The 18,282-nt window shown below is 41.4% G+C and overlaps 1 protein-coding gene across 3 annotated transcripts in view; it reads right to left on the bottom strand.

Moving 5' to 3' along the window:
* LOC101604841 (lysosomal Pro-X carboxypeptidase-like) overlaps positions 1-18,282 on the bottom strand; it is a 62,832-nt gene that overhangs the window by 43,942 nt on the left and 608 nt on the right. The window contains exon 1 of one of the 3 annotated variants that reach the window (XM_045145945.1): positions 17,993-18,013. The exons of the other annotated variants lie outside the window; for them this stretch is intronic. The gene's annotated coding sequence lies outside the window, so the exon portion shown is untranslated. Of the gene's footprint in view, positions 1-17,992; positions 18,014-18,282 lie in introns of those variants that run through there. 3 annotated transcript variants of the gene reach the window in all.

The following is an 18,282-nucleotide window of genomic DNA, read 5'->3' as shown; positions in this document are numbered from 1 at the left end:
ATCTTTGTCATCGTGAGTAAGCTAAATAGCTCCATATGGTCAATACATTCCCAGGACTTCAAGAAATCTGTACTTCTGCGAATCAAAGTGCAGCATAATGAGTAAATACATGTTAGGAACTTTTATACCATCAGAGGGCACTGTTGCATAAGTCGTATAGAGAGAAATGGCTAAATTTGCTTTTGTTTTTGTTTTTGTTGTTTGTTGTTTTTTGAGGTAGGATCGCATTCCAGCCCACACTGACAGGGAACTCACTCCACACTCCCAGGCTGGCTTCAAACTCATGCGGCTCCTCCTGCCTCGCTTCTCAAGTGCTGGGATGAAATGTGTGCGCCATCACACCTGGCAAGATAACTACATTGTGTTTGTTTGTTTGTTTTTGTTTTTTGAGGTAGGGTCTCACTCTGGCCCAGGTTGACCTGGAATTCACTATGTAGTTCATGGTGGCCTCGAACTCATGGCGGTCTTCCTACCTCTGCCTCCCGGCTAGATCACTTTATTATTATTATTATTATTATTATTATTATTATTATTATTTACAAAGAAAGAGGGGGAGAGTGAGAGAATGGTGCTCCAGAGCCTCCAGCCACTGCAAATGAACTCCAGACACATTCACCCCCTTTTGCATCTGGCTAAGGTGGGTCTTGGGGAATTGAACCTGGGTCTTTTGGCTTTGAAGGCAAATGCCTTAACCACTAAGCCATCCCTCCAGCCCCTAGATCACTAAATTTTTGTTTCTAAAATTTCCCAGCTAATTTTTCTTAAAGGCCATGAAATAATATGGTTTATGGCTGTGATAACAAAATAATGAACTTATGAAAATAATGTGATAATATTTTGATGGGAATGTTTTGTATTTTAGATTTATACAAAGTGATGGGCTGTATTAAAACATTTTGACTATATTTGCACCCCCATAGCCTTCTCCTGTCCCCCCCCTTCCAGCTAGTTCCCTTCGTTTTCCCAAATAATCCCACATCTACTTTCATGTCTTATCTATAACCTAGATTACAGATATGAGAGAGAAAATATGTTTTTCTCCATTTGGCTTATTTCTTTTAACATGACATCTCCTGTCACATTCATTTTCTTTCAAATGACATTTTATTCTTCCTTATTTTTGATTAAAATTCCACTGGATATTTTATCCATTATTTTATCCATTCACCTCCTGATAGACATCTAGGCTGATTCCACAACTTGCCTATTCTGAATAGTGTTGCAATAAACAGGATATACAGGTATCTCTGTAGCATGCTGACTTATATTGCTTCTAGTATGTTCTAGGGAGAGGTGTATAACTAGATCATATGGTAGCTCTATGCTTAGTTTTGTTTTTGTTGTTGTTGTTTTGGTTTGGTTTTGTCTTTTTTTTGTTTTTTGTGGTTTTTTTTGAGGTAGGGTGCCACAGAATGCCACAACTCCTCCAGTGGAGTCTGCGTGACCTGTTCACCAGGCAAAGGCAAAAGCTTCAAGGAAGAAAGCCTCCTGGAAGGACGTGCATTCTCCAGGCTCGTAGTGACTTTTGCTGCTCTCTAATAGCTGTTTTCTTCATTACTACTGTTCTGTTCCTGACATATGACATCAGCATGATGTTCTTTCACAATTTAGTAAGAATTAGATATGGAACAATTTCCAAAAGTTGAGTCACCTGATGGTGTGACCCTTCCTCCGAAGACCCCACTATTGTTTCAAGCCATAGTCAGAATTCCGAGGACCAGAGCCAATCGATAAGCCATTACCTTATACAGGAGTGTATAGGAATGGGGATACACTAGTAAACAATGGCGGGAAGCGTGTTTCTTGGTAATCTTTAACTTTTGTGGACAGACTTGCTAGGTCGAGGCCACCTTGGTGCTTGCTTACAAAAGCACAAAGAGAAAGCATTAGGAAACAACTGGGATCCAATTATGAGAAGGCAGGCTTTGATACACCTACATTTTTTTTTGGCATGGTTCAAGGAAGAAAATATATTAGAGTTATGACGTTGCCCTGTTAGAACTTTTGTTAAAAATACTTGAGGCTTGAAGCAGGCTGTTCATAGAAATTGTACCAAACAAAGGCTAAGCTTATGCAGCCAGAATTGTATATAACCTGATGGTCTACTTCAGAAAAATACACTCAGGTACATTAACCTTGTGTGTGTGTGTCTGTCACTTCGCCGACTCCTTGCCCACCTCCCAAGGCCTTGTTTTCCCTCAGACTGGTGGTCCCAGCTTTGCCAGTCCGTGGCAGGTGGCGCCCAAACAGGGACTTGAACACTCCTTGGAGAGGTAAGCTTTTGTTTCTTTCTCCTTTTCTTGAATATCTCCAGGCAAGGATAGGACCTCATCAGAGCACTGTAGGCTCCCTGATAAAGGATCATCAGGTTAAGACACGAGAAGGTAACCAGGGGGCATTTGCATTCAAAAAATAAGGATCTATTATCTCTGTGTTAGAGCATTTGCTTGAGGGCAGAGGTAACAAAGTTTCCAAAAGAAATCTTGGGAGTGTTTTATGAGTTCATATTAAAAGTAAAACAATTGGCCTGGTGAATAGGTCACATAGACTCCACTGTAGTTGGTGTGGCAGTAGGGTCTCACTCTGGCCCAGGCTGACCTAGATTTCACTATGTAGTCGCAGGGTGGCCTAGAACTCACAGCATGGCAATCCCCCTACCCCTCGCTCTGGAGTGCTGGGATTAAAGGCATGTGCCACCACGCCCAGCTTTCTGCTTAATTTTTTAAGGAACCTCAACACTTTTTCACAGCAGCTATACTAAATCACATCCCCAACAACATTGTATAAGGGGCCTCATGGCCAAACCTGTACACCTGCATCTCTATCTTTACCTCTCTCTCCCTCTGTCCTTGCAAATAAATAAAAAGATTCTTTTAACTGCCAGAGAACCAGACACTAAAATATGCAAAGATTTTGTAGCTGGTCATAGACTGGCAGAATTAATACTGTAAAATGGTTATTTTGCAGGATATGATGATACACAAATCCAATGAAATCCCAATCAAAATTCTAATTATATTCTTTACATAACTAGAAAAAAAAATCCTAAAATTCATATGGAAGTATGAAGAACTTTGAAGAGCTAGAGCTATCCTAAGCAAAAAGAACAATACTGGAGGTATCACAATACCTAAAGGGAGAAATAGATCATAAAGGAGAAGATAAAGTAATGTGTGTGACATGAAAGGAGGACTATTTGTGGTGGCAGTGGGACAGCTGGATGCATAAAAAACACATTACAGGATGGAGGGACTGCTCAGCAGTTAAAGGCACTTGCTTGCCAAGCCTACTGGGCCAGGGTTAGATTCCCAGTATCCACATAAAGCCAGAGGCACAAGTGACCCATGCAACTCGAGTTTGTTTTCGGTGGCAAGAGGGCCTGGTGCACCATTCTCATTCTCTCTCTCTAATAAATTTCTGGATTGTTTTTTTAAATTTAAAAAACTAGTACTTAACACCAGGCATGATGGTGCATGCATTTAATCCTAGCATTCAGGAGGCACAGGTAGGAGGATTGCCAAGTGTTTGAGGCCACCCTGAACATAGTGAATTCCAGGTCAGCCTGGGCTAGAGTGAGACCCAACCTCAAACAAACAAACAAACAAAAAAAAAGTAGCACTTAAAATCATAATGCTACATCATAATGTTAAAAATCATCCACAAATCACCCTCTTCCAGCGAGGACCTTCTAGAAATCACTCTGTGAGGCCCACTGAAGTAGAAATCCTACCATATGATTTTTTTCAGAGATTGCTTTAAAATACATGGTCTTGGTTTTGTTACATTGAAAAGTACATGATTTAGAGTGCAAAGTACATGATTTAGGAAGAAGTAAGCTTTAGACAGTTCCAAAATGAATAGTATCTGCAAGAGGAAGCAACTATAGAAAGTAATGCCCAAGTTCTTCCTCCTGGGGAACTCCGACATCAGGTTTACAGTGCCCATTTCACTATAAAATGGCCTTCAGGAACTTCTTATCATTTTAAAAATACACCCTGCAACCCGCTCATTGTTTTGAGCACTCTAAAAAAGATATCATAAGCGAAAAAGGATGTCCTCATCTGGGAACAGAAAGCTCACAACAATCGCAGCATGTTCAGATATAACCAGGCAGCTTCCTCTGATTACTCGGGTGCTTTTGGCACTGTATCAGCACCTTGGACGACCACTGCCCAGAGCTCACAGGATCCGCTGGGAATGACAGTCACCTTGGACGACCACCGCCCAGAGCTCACAGGATCCGCCGGGAATGACAGTCACCTTGGACGACCACTGCCCAGAGCTCATAGGATCCGCCGGGAATGACAGTCACCTTGGACGACCACCGCCCAGAGCTCACAGGATCCGCAGGGAAGGACAGTCACCTTGGACGACCACCGCCCAGAGCTCACAGGATCCACAGGGAATTATAGTCACTGGTTAGTTACATGCATTTATCTACTAGACAAGTATTTCATAAATATCCACCATGGGACAAGTGCTAAAGTTACAACATGGAGCAAGCCTCAGAACACAAGAAACAAACACACAATAAATACTTAGATACTGTTATATAGGTTGTATTCTGATAAAGGAACTGAGGTAAGACTAAATTTGATGGAATGATTACAGAAGGGATCTTGGAGCAGTCCATTGATATCTTTTTAATATATTTTTCACTCTTTTAAAAAATTGTTAATACAAGTATAATATTAATTATAAATATTGATGAGGTCAGTGTTATATTTCCATACATGCATACATTGTACAATAATCAAATAAAACCACCTTTTTTTAAACTATCTACCCCATTCTTTTTTTTTTTTAATTTTTATTTATTTATTTGAGAGCGACAGACACAGAGAGAAAGACAGGTAGAGGGAGAGAGAATGGGCACGCCAGGGCTTCCAGCCTCTGCAAACAAACTCCAGACGCGTGTGCCCCCTTGTGCATCTGGCTAACGTGGGACCTGGGGAACCGAGCCTCGAACCGGGGTCCTTAGGCTTCACAGGCAAGCGCTTAACCGCTAAGCCATCTCTCCAGCCCACTATCTACCCCATTCTTATGGATATCTAGTAATAGTAGGTGAAATTCTTTCACCTTGACTTGTTTTTTTTTTCAAGGTAGGGTTTCACGCTAGTCCAAGCTGACCTGGAACTCACTCTATAGTCCTAGCTGGCCTCAAACTCACAAGCAATCCTTGTACTTCTGCCTCCTAAGGGCTAGGATTAAAGTTAAGTAGTTGCAATAAAAACCAACTTCCTAGGGCCTAAGATATTTACTAGGTGGCCATTTACAGAAAAAGTTTACCAACTGCTCTAGATTGGATTCCAAGTGTCCCCAAAGGTCCATGTGATACAGGCTTGCTCCCCAGGATTATTGGGAAGTGGTGGGTAAATACAAGGTATCTGTGCATGCCACTTATCTCTCTTGTTCCTGGACTTATTTATTTGAAAGAGAGAGAATGGATGCTCCAGGGCCTCTCACCACTACAAATGAACTCCAGACACATATGCCACCTTGTATATCTGGCTTTACATAGGTACTGGGGAATAAAACCTGGGTTCTTTGGCTTTGCTGGCAAGTGACTTAACCGCTAAGCCATGATTCCAGCCTCATAAATATCTTTAATTCCAACAGTTGTGAAATGGTACGAAAAATCCCAGAGGTCTTAAAAGTCCAATGTCACATCCTACATGAACATTCCTGCTTTCTTTCTGCTCCCATGTTAACTCTACTTCAGAGCTTTTCAGATGTAGCCCTGCACTATAGCTATTTAATGTATATGGATCTTATATCAGCTATATTATTATGAACTCCATGGCAGAAAGAATGCTATATACTAGGTGTGAAGCCATAGACAGAAGCATGTGTAGTATTCCCATCTGATACTGAAAATAGAGATTCCTTTTCTAGGGTATATGTGTATATCTGTGTTCCCCACAGGTCCTTTGAAGTGGAGAGTTTGTGTCTTTCCTACTTGGCCATGCTGCATCCCCATTTCTCATTCATCTCTACACACTCCACAATACAAAACACCATGCACACAGGCCTGGAACCATCAAAAAGCTAAGATGAATTGAGGAGACATGAGACGTATGAGATCAGAAGACTAAGTGACCCAGGCTGGACTTAAGCTAGACAGGTTAACTCCATCTTGAGGCCTCAGGTTTACCAGCAGGACTCTGTCATCTTTCCCTGAGAGGGGATGTCAGCTTTGAAATGTGTGAACAGATCCTGAACAATTCAACCTGAAAGCACAGGGGAGCATATAACACATGGGTTCTATGATGAGCATTGATCCTCCTCCCCAAGGACAAGGCCTCCATTCTCTCGCCATTTCCCGAGAGTCTACTTTGTGTGCCTGGCCATACTGCTAATAAGGATAAAGTCACGCTCTGTTCTCAACAATGCCATGGTCTTGGGGCGGAGATAAGCAAGCAGAGAAAGTACAAGGAATGCACATAGGAAAGTGGCTCAGAGCAGGGTATTTGTTATGGCAGCAAAGAGGAGCATTGATCCCACCAACTGCTGTGTGAAGAGACTGTAGTGATGTGCAACGCTGAGGAGCTAACATTGCCTGTCCTGGAGCCTGCCCAGCTGTTCCCATCATGCCCTCTACAGCTTGCCTCTCTGCCACTTCATAGTTCAGAAATCCTCTGGAAGAATGTCCTCTCAAGTCTCTAGGCTCTGCACACAAGTTTCCTCCAGTCCAGAATTCCTTCTTTCCCTTTGTAATTGCAAAATGCAAAATATAGAAAAAATATTTTAAAAGATCCTCCCTTCACATCATCTAAGCAATCCTTAAAGAATTGTTCTCTCAGGCTGGAGGGATGGCTTAGTAGTAGAGGTACTTGGCTATGAAGCTTAAATATCTAGGTTCAATTCCCCAGGACCCATATATGCCAGATGCACAAGGTGAAGCACACATCTGGAGTTCATGTGCAGTGGCTGGAGGCCCTGGGGCGCCCATTCTCTCTCTCCAATAAATAAAATAGCTGGACATGGTGGCACACACCTTTAATCCCAGAATTCAGGAGGCAGAGGTAGGAGGATCGCCACAAGTTTAAGGCCACCCTGAGACTACATAGTGAGTTCCAGGCCTGGGCTAGTAGAAACCCTACCTCAAAATAAATAAAGTAAAATAAAATAAAATAACTGTTCCCTCCACAACACTTTCTAGGACAGGCCCAAAGTCAGATATTCCTCCTTCTCTGAGCCTGTTACAGCATCCACCATAGTAGCCTTCATACTCTGTTTTCATCAAAGTGGAAAGAACCCAGCTTTACAGCTTGAAAGCGAACTTAAATACTAATTGTGTCTCCCTTCTGCTGCTTTCCAACAAGCAAGTTTTTTTGCATCTCTAAGTTTTAGTTGCATCAACCATAGAAAAGGTACTAAAACCTTCCCTACAGGGTTGAAAAGAGTCAAAGTAGGGTATGTACAAGCCTCTGATCACAGCAAATGCTGGGTGAGGGGCAGTGGGAGGAAAACAGTTCCTTATTTCCACAGAGAGGATGATACAACATCTGGACCATAAAGGATGAGTGAGAATGCCAGGCAGAGACACAAGGAAGGTGAACCATTCCATGAGAAGATGTGCCAGCACCATATGATCTACTTCCCAGCAGAGTGAACACAACAGTGAGGTTACTAGTGCGTAATGCCTACCACATAGTGTCGATAGTGAATAATGTCACATACTTACTCCTAGAAAATTTACTTCTGAATGCATTTTAAAGTGGACCTTAACAATAAATTCCAGGGGCTGGAGAGATGGCTTAGTGGTTAAGGCACTTGCCTGCAAAGCCAAAGGACCCAGGTGCAATTCCCCAGTACCCATGTAAGCAAGATGACAAGGTGGTGTTTGTGTGTAGAGTTTGTTTGTGGTGGCTAGAGGCCCTGGCACACCCATTCTCCCTCCCTCCCTCTCTCTCTCTCTCTCTGTCTCTCTCTCTCTCTCTCAAATAAACAAATAAAGTCCATTATCTAAATCTACAATAGCTGAGCAAGCATGGAGAGTCAAGCTACCTTAGAAGGCCACGGTCAGTCGGTTTGGAACTTAACAAATCAAGCACATGGGATGCCATCATAAGGACAGACGATGTCCTTGTGAGATGACACATGCAAGCTGAGCCCTGTTGCTGCAACAGACCTCCCAGGTCCACAGACAAGCAAGAGCCAAGGCGGCTGCCCTCGAGATCTATGAGAGTTGTTCTGTAAACATGAATCCCTGCTGTTTGGAGAGTGAGCATGCTTTAGAAATCAGAACATGTCAACAGGCCAACAGAAAAACCTGTCTTAACCTGTCCTTCTCATTATCATTTAAGGATAATAGTGCAAGGTTCAAACTACATTGTTTAAGGAAAAGGAAGCCTTTGGTGCCAAGACAAGAGAGCTGTCACCAGCGCTTCTCCATACTGTCATACGGGCCACTTCCTCAGAGGAAGAAGCTATCAGTGCTCAGGAAGTGGAAAGGGTTTCCGACGATGTCTGCAGCGTGACCCAAGGTTCCAACTGCACAGAAACAAAAACTGACTGGCAAAGGATAACAAGTACTTCCTTGCTTTCCTCTCTGATGAGTCACAGCCATTGTCTGGTTTGTGGTTCCTTGTTTAAATTGGGTTATTAAATCACAATGATCTCGACCAAACTTACTAGTAGTGTAAACAAATATAGCAGGTTTTTAAAAAATATTTTTCTATTGACAGCTTCCATAATTATAAACAATATCCCATGGTAATTCCCTCCCTCCCTCCCCCCACTTTCCCCTTTGAAACTCCACTCTCCATCATATCCCCTCCCCCTCTCAGGTTTTTATTATCACGTGGAAAACTTGTCACAAATGCCACTTTTATCAAGGTTGAAGTGGGGAAAGAGGCTAATCAGTACCAATGGAGTTAATGAAAAATAGTACTGTTTTTTTTTTTTTTGAAGTAGAATCTCACTCTAGCCTGTCTGACCTGGAATTCACTATGTAGTCTTAGGCTGGGCTCAAACTCACAGTGATTCTCTTACCTTAGCCTCCTGAGTGCTGAGATTAAAGGCGTGCACCATCACACCTGGAAATAGTATCGTTCAAAAAGTTGGGTTTTTTCTCCTTCTCAAAACCCCAAATAGTCTGTGGCATAGCAGTAAGAATTGGAAGAAAGATCTGAGGGCCAACTCTGCCATGTATTAGCTATCTAAACTTGAACAAGTCACTTTACATCTTTGGACTTGTTTTCTCATATGCATAATGAAAAAAAAATACCTACCTGTGATATAAGAATCCAGGATGATTAAACTGATACATGAGTACAAGTGCATATTAAAAGTATACAGGTGGGCTGGAGAGATGGCTTAGCATTAAGCACTTGCCTGTGAAGCCTAAGGACCCCAGTTCAAGGCTTGACTCCCCAGGACCCAAGTTAGCCAGATGCACAAGGGGGCGCTTGTGTCTGGAGTTCATTTGCAGTGGCTGGAAGCCCTGGGGCGCCCATTCTCTCTCTCTCTCTGTCTCTATCAAATAAATAAATATTAGAAAAAAGAGTATACAGGAAGTGGGTTATTGATGTATTATTAACATATTGTGTAAAGTATTATTAGCATAAACTTGCTAAGCCTGAAAACATTGTCACACACACACACAGTTTATAAGCTAAGCAAAACAACTCACGACATAAAACTTTATCAATTTGTTCTGAATATTCACTTTAAAAACATGACTTGGAAAGTCAAGTTAAAAAAAAAAACAATTGTGCTGGGTGTGGTAGAACATGCCTTTAGCCCCACACTTGGGAGGCAGAGGTAGGAGGATTGCTGTAACTTTGAGGCCAGCTGAGACTACATAGTGAATTTCAGGTCAGCCTGGGCTAGATAGAGTGTGATCCTACTTCAAAAAAAAAAAAAATTGTAGGGCTGTGAAGATAGTGAGTTTAGAACCACAGAACCTGCTTAAAGCTTGAGTCCATAGCAAATGTCTGTAATCACAGCATGCCTACTGTGATAAGGGAAGCAGAGACAGAAGAATCTGATAGAAGCTCACTGACCATCTAGCCTGGTGAAAAAAGTGGTCAACAAGAAGTTCTGCCTGACATCTGAAAGTTGCCCTCTGACCATACCATGTGGCATGGCACATATGTGTCCACATTCACACAAATGAACACACATCCATACATACACAAAACCAATAATTATAGCTTTTTTGGAAGTGACTACTGCCATCAACAAGATAGCACCTAGGTGGATAGTGAGAGGCTCTTACATACCAAATATGATGTGACCTACGATGTAATAGGCTTCTGACTGCTGGCTTTCTTTCCACTTACTAGTTACCAATGGCAACATGTATTGTGGATCTTCTAAAAAAATGACATAAATTTCAGAATTACAATGAATTTTATGGAGCTGAAGAAATGGCTTAGCAGTTAAAGGCACTTGCTTGCAAAGTCTGCTAGTCCAAGTTCAATTCCTCAGCAATCTCTCCCATAAAACCAAACATACACACACACACACACAGCCACGTGTACACATGCACATACTCATACATGCAAATAACTTTTTTAAAGATTTAAAACTGAATTTTATTTGCAAAGAATTTTCTAAGTAACCTATGGCACAATTTCATGACTTCATATGAAAAGGCACTATTTTCTCTTACTTGACAGATATAATACATTCATGATCCAGGTGGTCAGGATTCTCAGTAAAGTGGTTTTAAAAATTAGCTGAGCCAGGTGTGGTGGCACACGCCTTTAATCCCAGCACTTGGGAGGCAGAGGTAGGAGGATCACCGTGAGTTTGAGGCCACCCTGAGATTACTTAGTGAATTCCAGGTCAGCCTTGGCTAGAGTGAGACCCTACCTCAAAAAGCCAAAAACAAACAAACAAACAAAAAAAAAATAGCTGAATTTTTTTCTAGTATCCTTTTAAATTATAACACTTTATTTTTTTTTTTCTGGTATTGGGGATTAAACCTAGAGCCTTAGATATGCTAGGTAAGTGCTCTACCATGGAGCTATATACCTAACCCAATTAATGGAAAATAATACAGTTATCCTAGGAATCACAAATGACAGCAGTCTCCAGGCTACCAAAGAGCACAAAATACCTAGTTATGGTTAGCTGGACTTGACTCCCTAATCAAGGGGCTGGTAGATTTTCAAACCCAGAATGCAAGCAGGGGCCATGCAAAGGCCTCTGCACAGAGTGGATGGTGAACACATGAAAGGCTTAGTCCATGAAGGGTAGATTAGACATGCTTACATAAATTGTTATTTTGTTTCAAAAGTAATAAAATTAATGATTTGTTTCATCAAAAGACATTCCTAAATGAAACTGGATATTCATTCATATAATGTGTTTGAAGTGAAGAATACAAAGACTATTGGTATAGTTTGTTTAGCTCCACTACCTTAAGTTACTAGTAACTTGAAATACCATTGTTTGTGCACCATCAGGCAAAGTGACAATAGTTATAAAGAAAATAACATGTTTATTATAAATTACATGTAATTACACATGTAGTAAACAGATTTGACTTCATAGATCCCCAAAGCATGCCAGGAACCCCAGAGATCTGAAGAACAAACTTGATGTATTTTTTTGGTCCTTTATTTACTTATTAGCATATCTTCATTGTACAAAATGATAAGTTTCATTATGACATTTTTTATACATGTATCTCATGAACTTTACCCCATTACTTTTTTTGTTTGTTTGCTTTTTTCGACGTAGGGTCTCACTCTAGCCCAGGCTGACCCAGAATTCATTCTGTATTCTCAAAGTGGCCTTGAACTCATGGTGATCCTCCTACCTCTGCCTCGTGAGTGCTGGGATTAAAGGTGTGTCATCACACACACATACCCTATTATTCTTGCTTAACTCCTCACTCCCTTTCTGCTAGTCCCCTTTCTACTTTCCTGTCAAATACATATATCTTAATGTATATTACACATGAGAGTAAATTTCATTTATTCACCTTTCTGAATCTAACTTGTTTTATTTAACAGCATGATCTCCAGTCACATTATTTTCATACAAACAAGATACTGTTCTTCATGGCTGAGTAAAATTCCATTGCCCATCATATTTTATCTGCTCATCTGTTAACATCTAGACTAATTCCACATTTTTTTTTTTACTGTGAATCATGCACAATAAAGATGGGTGTGGGGCTGAAGAGATGGCTTAGTGGTTAAGACGCTTGCCTGCAAAGCCAAAGGGTCCCTGTTCCATTCTCCAGGACCCACGTTAGCCAGATGCACAAGGGGGTGCATGCGTCTGGACTTTGTAGTGGCTGGAGGCTCTAGCGTGCCCATTCTCTCTCTCTACCTCTTTCTCTCAAATAAATAAAATAAAAAAGATGGATGTGTAGATATCTCTGTATTGATTATGCTGGTCTGGAGACCCCTCTGGACATAAAAGTGGTATATATAGATTGACCATATCTTTGCTTTTTAAAGAACTTCTATACTGACTTCTATAGTGGGCAGAGGAATTTGCACTTTCACCAGCAGTGAATGACAGTTCAACAATTCCTGTTTTCTTAATGTTACCCAGGTCTGGGGAGAAGCAGATCTTTGATGTAGTTTTGATGTGTATTTCCATGATAATTATGCTAGAAATTTTTATAGTTATTGCCCCCCTTTTTTGGTGTTTCGAGGTAGGATCTCACTCTAGCCCAGGCTGACCTGGAATTCACTTTGTAGTCTCAGAGTGGGTGGCCTTGAACTCATGACAATCCTCCTACCTCTGCCTCACCTGGGGTTGGAATTAAAAGGTGTGCACCACCACACAGGGCCTTTGTACTTTTTTTTGAGGTACACTCTTACTTTAGGCCAGGCTGAGTGCTGGGATTAAAGGCCCACACACAACCACCCCTGGCTATACTTCCTCTTTTGAGAACTGTCCATTTGTCCACTCATCAATTGATTGGATTTTTTTAAATATTTTTATTTATTTGAAAGTGGAGAACACAGAATGGATGTGCCAGAGCTTCCAGCCACTGCAAATGAATTCCAGATGCATGTGCCACTTTGTGCATCTCCCTTTATGTGGACTCTGGAGCTTGCAGGCAAACACCTTAACCACTGTGCAATCTCTCCAGCCCCTGGATTGGGATTTTAGTGCATGACTTTGAGTTTTTTAAGATTGTAGATACCAATCTACTATCAGATAAATAGGTTGCAAAAACTGTCCATTTTGTAGCCTGGCTCTTTATCAACAGTCTCCTTTGCTACAAAGCGTTTTAATTTCATGGAATCCTATTTGTCAATTCTTGGGATTACCTGTGCCTTGTCACAAAATTCTTGCTTATGTCTAGATCTTGAAGTGTTTTCTTCTAACAGTTTCAGTTTAAACTCTTAACTTAAGGCCTTCATTCTGAAATAAATTTTATGCAAGATGAGAAAAAGATAATTTTATTCTTCTACATGTGGGTATCCAGTTTTTTCCACAACCACTTCTTGAAAAGGGTTATCTTTCCTCCAACATGATTTGGGAGCATTTGTCAAAAATAAGATTCCTGTAATTATATGGGTTTACTTCTGGTGCCTCTATTCTATTCTACATGTTTTGGTGCAAGTACCATACTGTTATTTTTACTATGGTTATGAGGCATAATTTGAAATTAGGTATTCCCATACTTCCAGAATTGAATTTTTCTTCTTAAGATTGCTTTGACCATCTGCTGCAGTTTCACATTACTGGCTAACACCTAAGAGAAGGTTGTGGGAGGAAAGGTTTTTTTGTTTGCTTGTTTGTGTTTTTGCTTTTTGGCTTACAGACTTGAGAGGAAACTCCATGATGGCAGGGGAAAATGATGGCATGAGTAGAGGGTGGACAATACCTTGTGGCCAGCATCAGCAAAACAGTATGCCAAACACTGTCATGGAGAAGCTGGCTATAACATCCATAAGCCCACCTCCAATATCACCCACCCCCGGGAGACTCCAACTCCCAAATTGTGACCAGCGCATTCAGGACATATAAGTTTATGGGGGACACAAGTTTCATGTATTTCCAAATGACTTCTGAAACTGTTTTTTTTTTTTTTTTTAAATGTGAAGGGTGTTAGAATTTTGATTGGGACTGCATTGAATTTATAGATTGCTTTTGGTAGGATGGGCATATTCACAATATTAACTCTTGCAGTCAGTGTGTATAGGACACTTTACCCTTTTCTGCTCCAGCTTTTCATCCTCAAAAGGATTTTAGAGATCTCTCCTAATACTTATCCCTTCAATTGTACTTTTAGCAACAGAATGCTACTAGCAATAGAACAGATAATCCCATCAAATAAAAGATATAAAAGCAGAAGTCAGGCATGGTGGTGCTTATCTTTGATGTCAGCACTTGGGAAGCAGTGGTAGGAGGATCACTGTGAGTTCGAGGCCACCCTGAGACTATACAGTGAATTCCAGGTCAGTCTGAGCTACAGTGAAACCTTATCTTGAAAAAACCAAAAAAAGAGAGAGAGATAGAAGCAGAAAGCTCCAGCAGAAGAGGGTCCTTGATCTTCTAATAAGGCCTTTACTACAGCCTTCACCTAGCTATCTTCTCTGAAAGCTGGCTCCCCAACAAGACCTTAATTCCCTCAGAAAAGTATTTGTCCAATTTTCAAATAAGGTAACTATCCCTAGACAGAGAATTAGAGGAGTTGCCCCCCAAAAAAAGACTTTTGCTTCCTAGCACCTCTGCTAAAATAATTATTCTTCATAAATCCAAGTTCACATTGCTGGAGATTGTATAGCAAATTCCTCCACATTGAACTATAACCTCCTGAAGTGAGAGGAAGGCTCAGGAAATTCTGGAGATCAAGTATAGAAGAGCAGAAATTTAAAAGATCACAGGACCATCCTCCAAGGTTGAAACAGTCCCTCCAGCAGGGAAGAGTGTAAGGGGGTCAACATGTCTGGGGAAAGGTTAAGTCTCATCCCTAAGACTATGTAAATGTTAAACAACTGCTTGGGAGGAGACTCCACCTGCACCATGAAAAGGACTGTAAGGCCTGCACTGTGCTGAACTCTCCAAGCAGTGGAGTTCCCTACAAGTCCTGCAGTGTGCTCCAGAATGCAGCCTCCATGAGCTGCCAGCAATGCTGGGGTGGGCTTTTCAATGATAAGCCGCCTTTGAGTCACCCATTGCTTCGCTACACCTGAGCCTGTTTTGTAAATAACCCCAATAAACACACTGGTTCACCACTTGGTGCAACTGAACTTTGGTCTGTCATCTAAGCCCTATCTGGGGTGAATATGTGTTCACATCTCCCTGCAACTCTGGGTTAAAGAACTGTTTACTGGCTGGTCTGAAGATAGTGAGTTATCCCAATTAATTGTTCGACCACTTACAGACTTAGTTCCTTGTTCTACACTTCCTCCCCTTTTCACTACTGCACTCAACTAGTCTTAAAAAAAAAAAAAATGTTTCCCTAAAGTAAGTGTGATGGAACTCTCTTTAATCTCAACACTGGATAGGATGAGGTAGGAGGATCACCATGAGATCAAGGCCAGCCTGGGCTCCAGTGAGTTCCAGGTCAGCCTGGGCTAGAGTGAGACTCTACCTTGGGAAAAAACAAACAAACAAACACAAAATAAATAAAAGTCCTTAAAACAAAACAAAAATTGGTTTTCCCATAAATTATTCTATAAACCCATGCCATTCTTCTATTCCAAATGTCTACACAGGCTTCACATAGGTCGGTTACCTATACATTAATAAGTACCACGGGTAAGCTTCTCTTAGAGACCTGTTCTTTTACCCATCACCAGAAACCAGAAAATAAAGAAACTAGGTTGAGAGATTTACTGTAATCTGCAGATTACAGAACTATCATAGTAGAATCCTGATCTGACTCTTTAAACCAAGATCCAACCCTTGCACTCTCTAATCTAATCTTCCATGTGCCAATTTATATCATAGAAATGTACTTTTCAGGTTCCTTTTCATCTCACAAAAGATATACTTTTCCATTCAGTCTTAAAATGTGCCCCTTGCTGCAAATACAAAGGCATCCAAGAAGCCTGTCTTTAAACTCAAGTTACAGACTAGCAACCTGACATCACCTGAAACCTTTTTTAAAAAAATATTTTTGGGGCTGAAAAGAGAAATGGCTTAGCGGTTAAAGCAACTTGCCTGAGAACCCAAATGACTCAAGTTCGATTCCCTAGTACCCACATAAGCTATATGCACAAGTTAGCTCATGCATCTGAAGTTCGTTTGCAGTGGCTAGAGGCCCTGGTGTGGCTATTCTATCTACCTCTTTCTCTTTCTCAAATAAATAAAATATATTAAAATGTATTAAAAAGAAACTATTTTCATTTGCTGGGTATGGTGGCACATGCCTTTAATCCCAGCCCTATGTCAAGATTTGTAGAGCCCTTAGTGCAGGACTAAAAGCTGGGATGACCCAGAAGCCAGGAGAGGCAGAACAAAAAGCAGGAGTGTTGGGTGGCTGAGGTAGGATCACTGTGAATTTTAAGCTAGTCTGAGACCAATTCCAGGTCAGCCTAGGATAGAGCAAGACCTTACCTTGAAAAAAAAAAAAAAACTTTATGTGCAAGCAGAGAGAGATAGACGATAGAGAGAGGGGCTGGAGAGATGGCTTAGTGGTTAAGCGCTTGCCTGTGAAGTCTAAGGACCCCAGTTCCAGGCTCCATTCCCCAGGACCCACGTTAGCCAGATGCACAATGGGGCACACGCGTCTGGAATTTGTTTCCAGTGGCTGGAGGCCCTGGCGCGCCCATTCTCTCTCTCTCTCTCTCTCCCTCTCCCTCTCTCTCTCTTTCTCTCTCTCTCTCCCCTCTTTCCCTGTCTGTCTCTCTCAAATAAATAAATAAAAACAAAAACAAAATTAAAAAAATTATTTAAAAAAAGAAGATAGGGCTGGAGAGATGGCTTAGCGGTTAAGCACTTGCCTGTGAAGCCTAAGGACCCCCGTTCGAGGCTCGATTCTCCAGGACCCACGTTAGCCAGATGCACAAGGGGGCGCACGCGTCTGGAGTTTGTTTTCAGTGGCTGGAAGCCCTGGAGCGCGCCCATTCTCTCTCTCTCTCTCTGCCTCTTTCTCTCTCTGTCACTCTCAAATAAATAAATAAAAATGAACAAAAAAAATTTAAAAAAAAACAACTCACAACTCTTAAAAAAAAAAAAAAGGAGAAAATGGGCACACCAGGGCCTCCAGCAGCTGCACACAAACTCTGAATGCATGTGCCTTTTTGTGCATTTGGCTTTACATGGGTACTGGGGAATCAAATTCAGGCTATTAGGCTTTGCAGACAAGTGCCTTAACAGCTGAGCCATTTCTCTAGGCCTCACCTCAAATCTTGACAGAGGTCTACCATTTTGTTCATAAGCATTGGTTACATGTGTCCAGTTTTAGAGGGAATGAGAGTTATCAAAAACTCTTGAAGGGGACTGGGAAGGTGGTTCAGGGGTTTAAGGCTCTTGCTTTTGCAAGCCTGATAGCCCAGGTTCAAGTCCCCAGGACCCATGTAAATAAAGCTAGCTGCACAGAGTGGTGCATGCATCTGGAATTCATTTGCAATGGTAGGAGACCCTGGTCTCTCTCATTCATGTGTGTGTGTCTGTGTATGAATATATCTTATACACACACATACTTACTTAGTTTTTCACAGTAGAGTCTCACTCTAACCCAACCTGACCTGGAATTTACTATGTAGTCTCAGGGTGGCCTCAAACTCATAGCGAGCCTCCTACCTCTGCCTCCCAAGTGCTGGGATTAAGGGCGTGCGCCATCTCGCCCAGCTACACACACACACACACACACACACACACACACACACACACTCTCTCTCTCTCTCTTGAAGGTCCAACAAGCCAACTTTGAGCTGATACTGAAATGACAGGCTGTCACTTTAGATCTGATCAATTATATATATATATATATATATATATATATATATATGTATATATATATACATACACACACACACACACATATATATATATATATTTGTTTTTATATTCTAATGTTTTTACCTAATCATTAGAATTCACGTTTAGGGATTACCTTGGGGCAAAGGATGTCTATCTACTATCACGAACTAGGTTCCAGGGTTGGCTCTAAACTCAGATTGAGGTATTGTTTTGGGAACAGGATTAGCTGAGGTGAGTCATGGCCATGAGCCCGAATCAAACTAGAGGCCTGACTTCAAGAACTGTGAAAGAAAGAATACATTTCTGTTGATGAAGGAGAGGCGATGTTAAACAATTGGTAAAGGGAGAGGAGATGTTAAGTTTGAGACTTGGGGCTACCCTCTGTACGCTGAGTTGAAGACCGGTCTCGGGTACTCTGTACAC

This window comes from Jaculus jaculus, chromosome 3 (genome assembly GCF_020740685.1).
Source record: "Jaculus jaculus isolate mJacJac1 chromosome 3, mJacJac1.mat.Y.cur, whole genome shotgun sequence".
In the NCBI taxonomy this organism is placed as follows: Eukaryota; Metazoa; Chordata; class Mammalia; order Rodentia; family Dipodidae; genus Jaculus; species Jaculus jaculus.
Note: the sequence above shows the minus strand (reverse complement) of the source record. Positions and strands in the feature narration are given on the sequence as shown.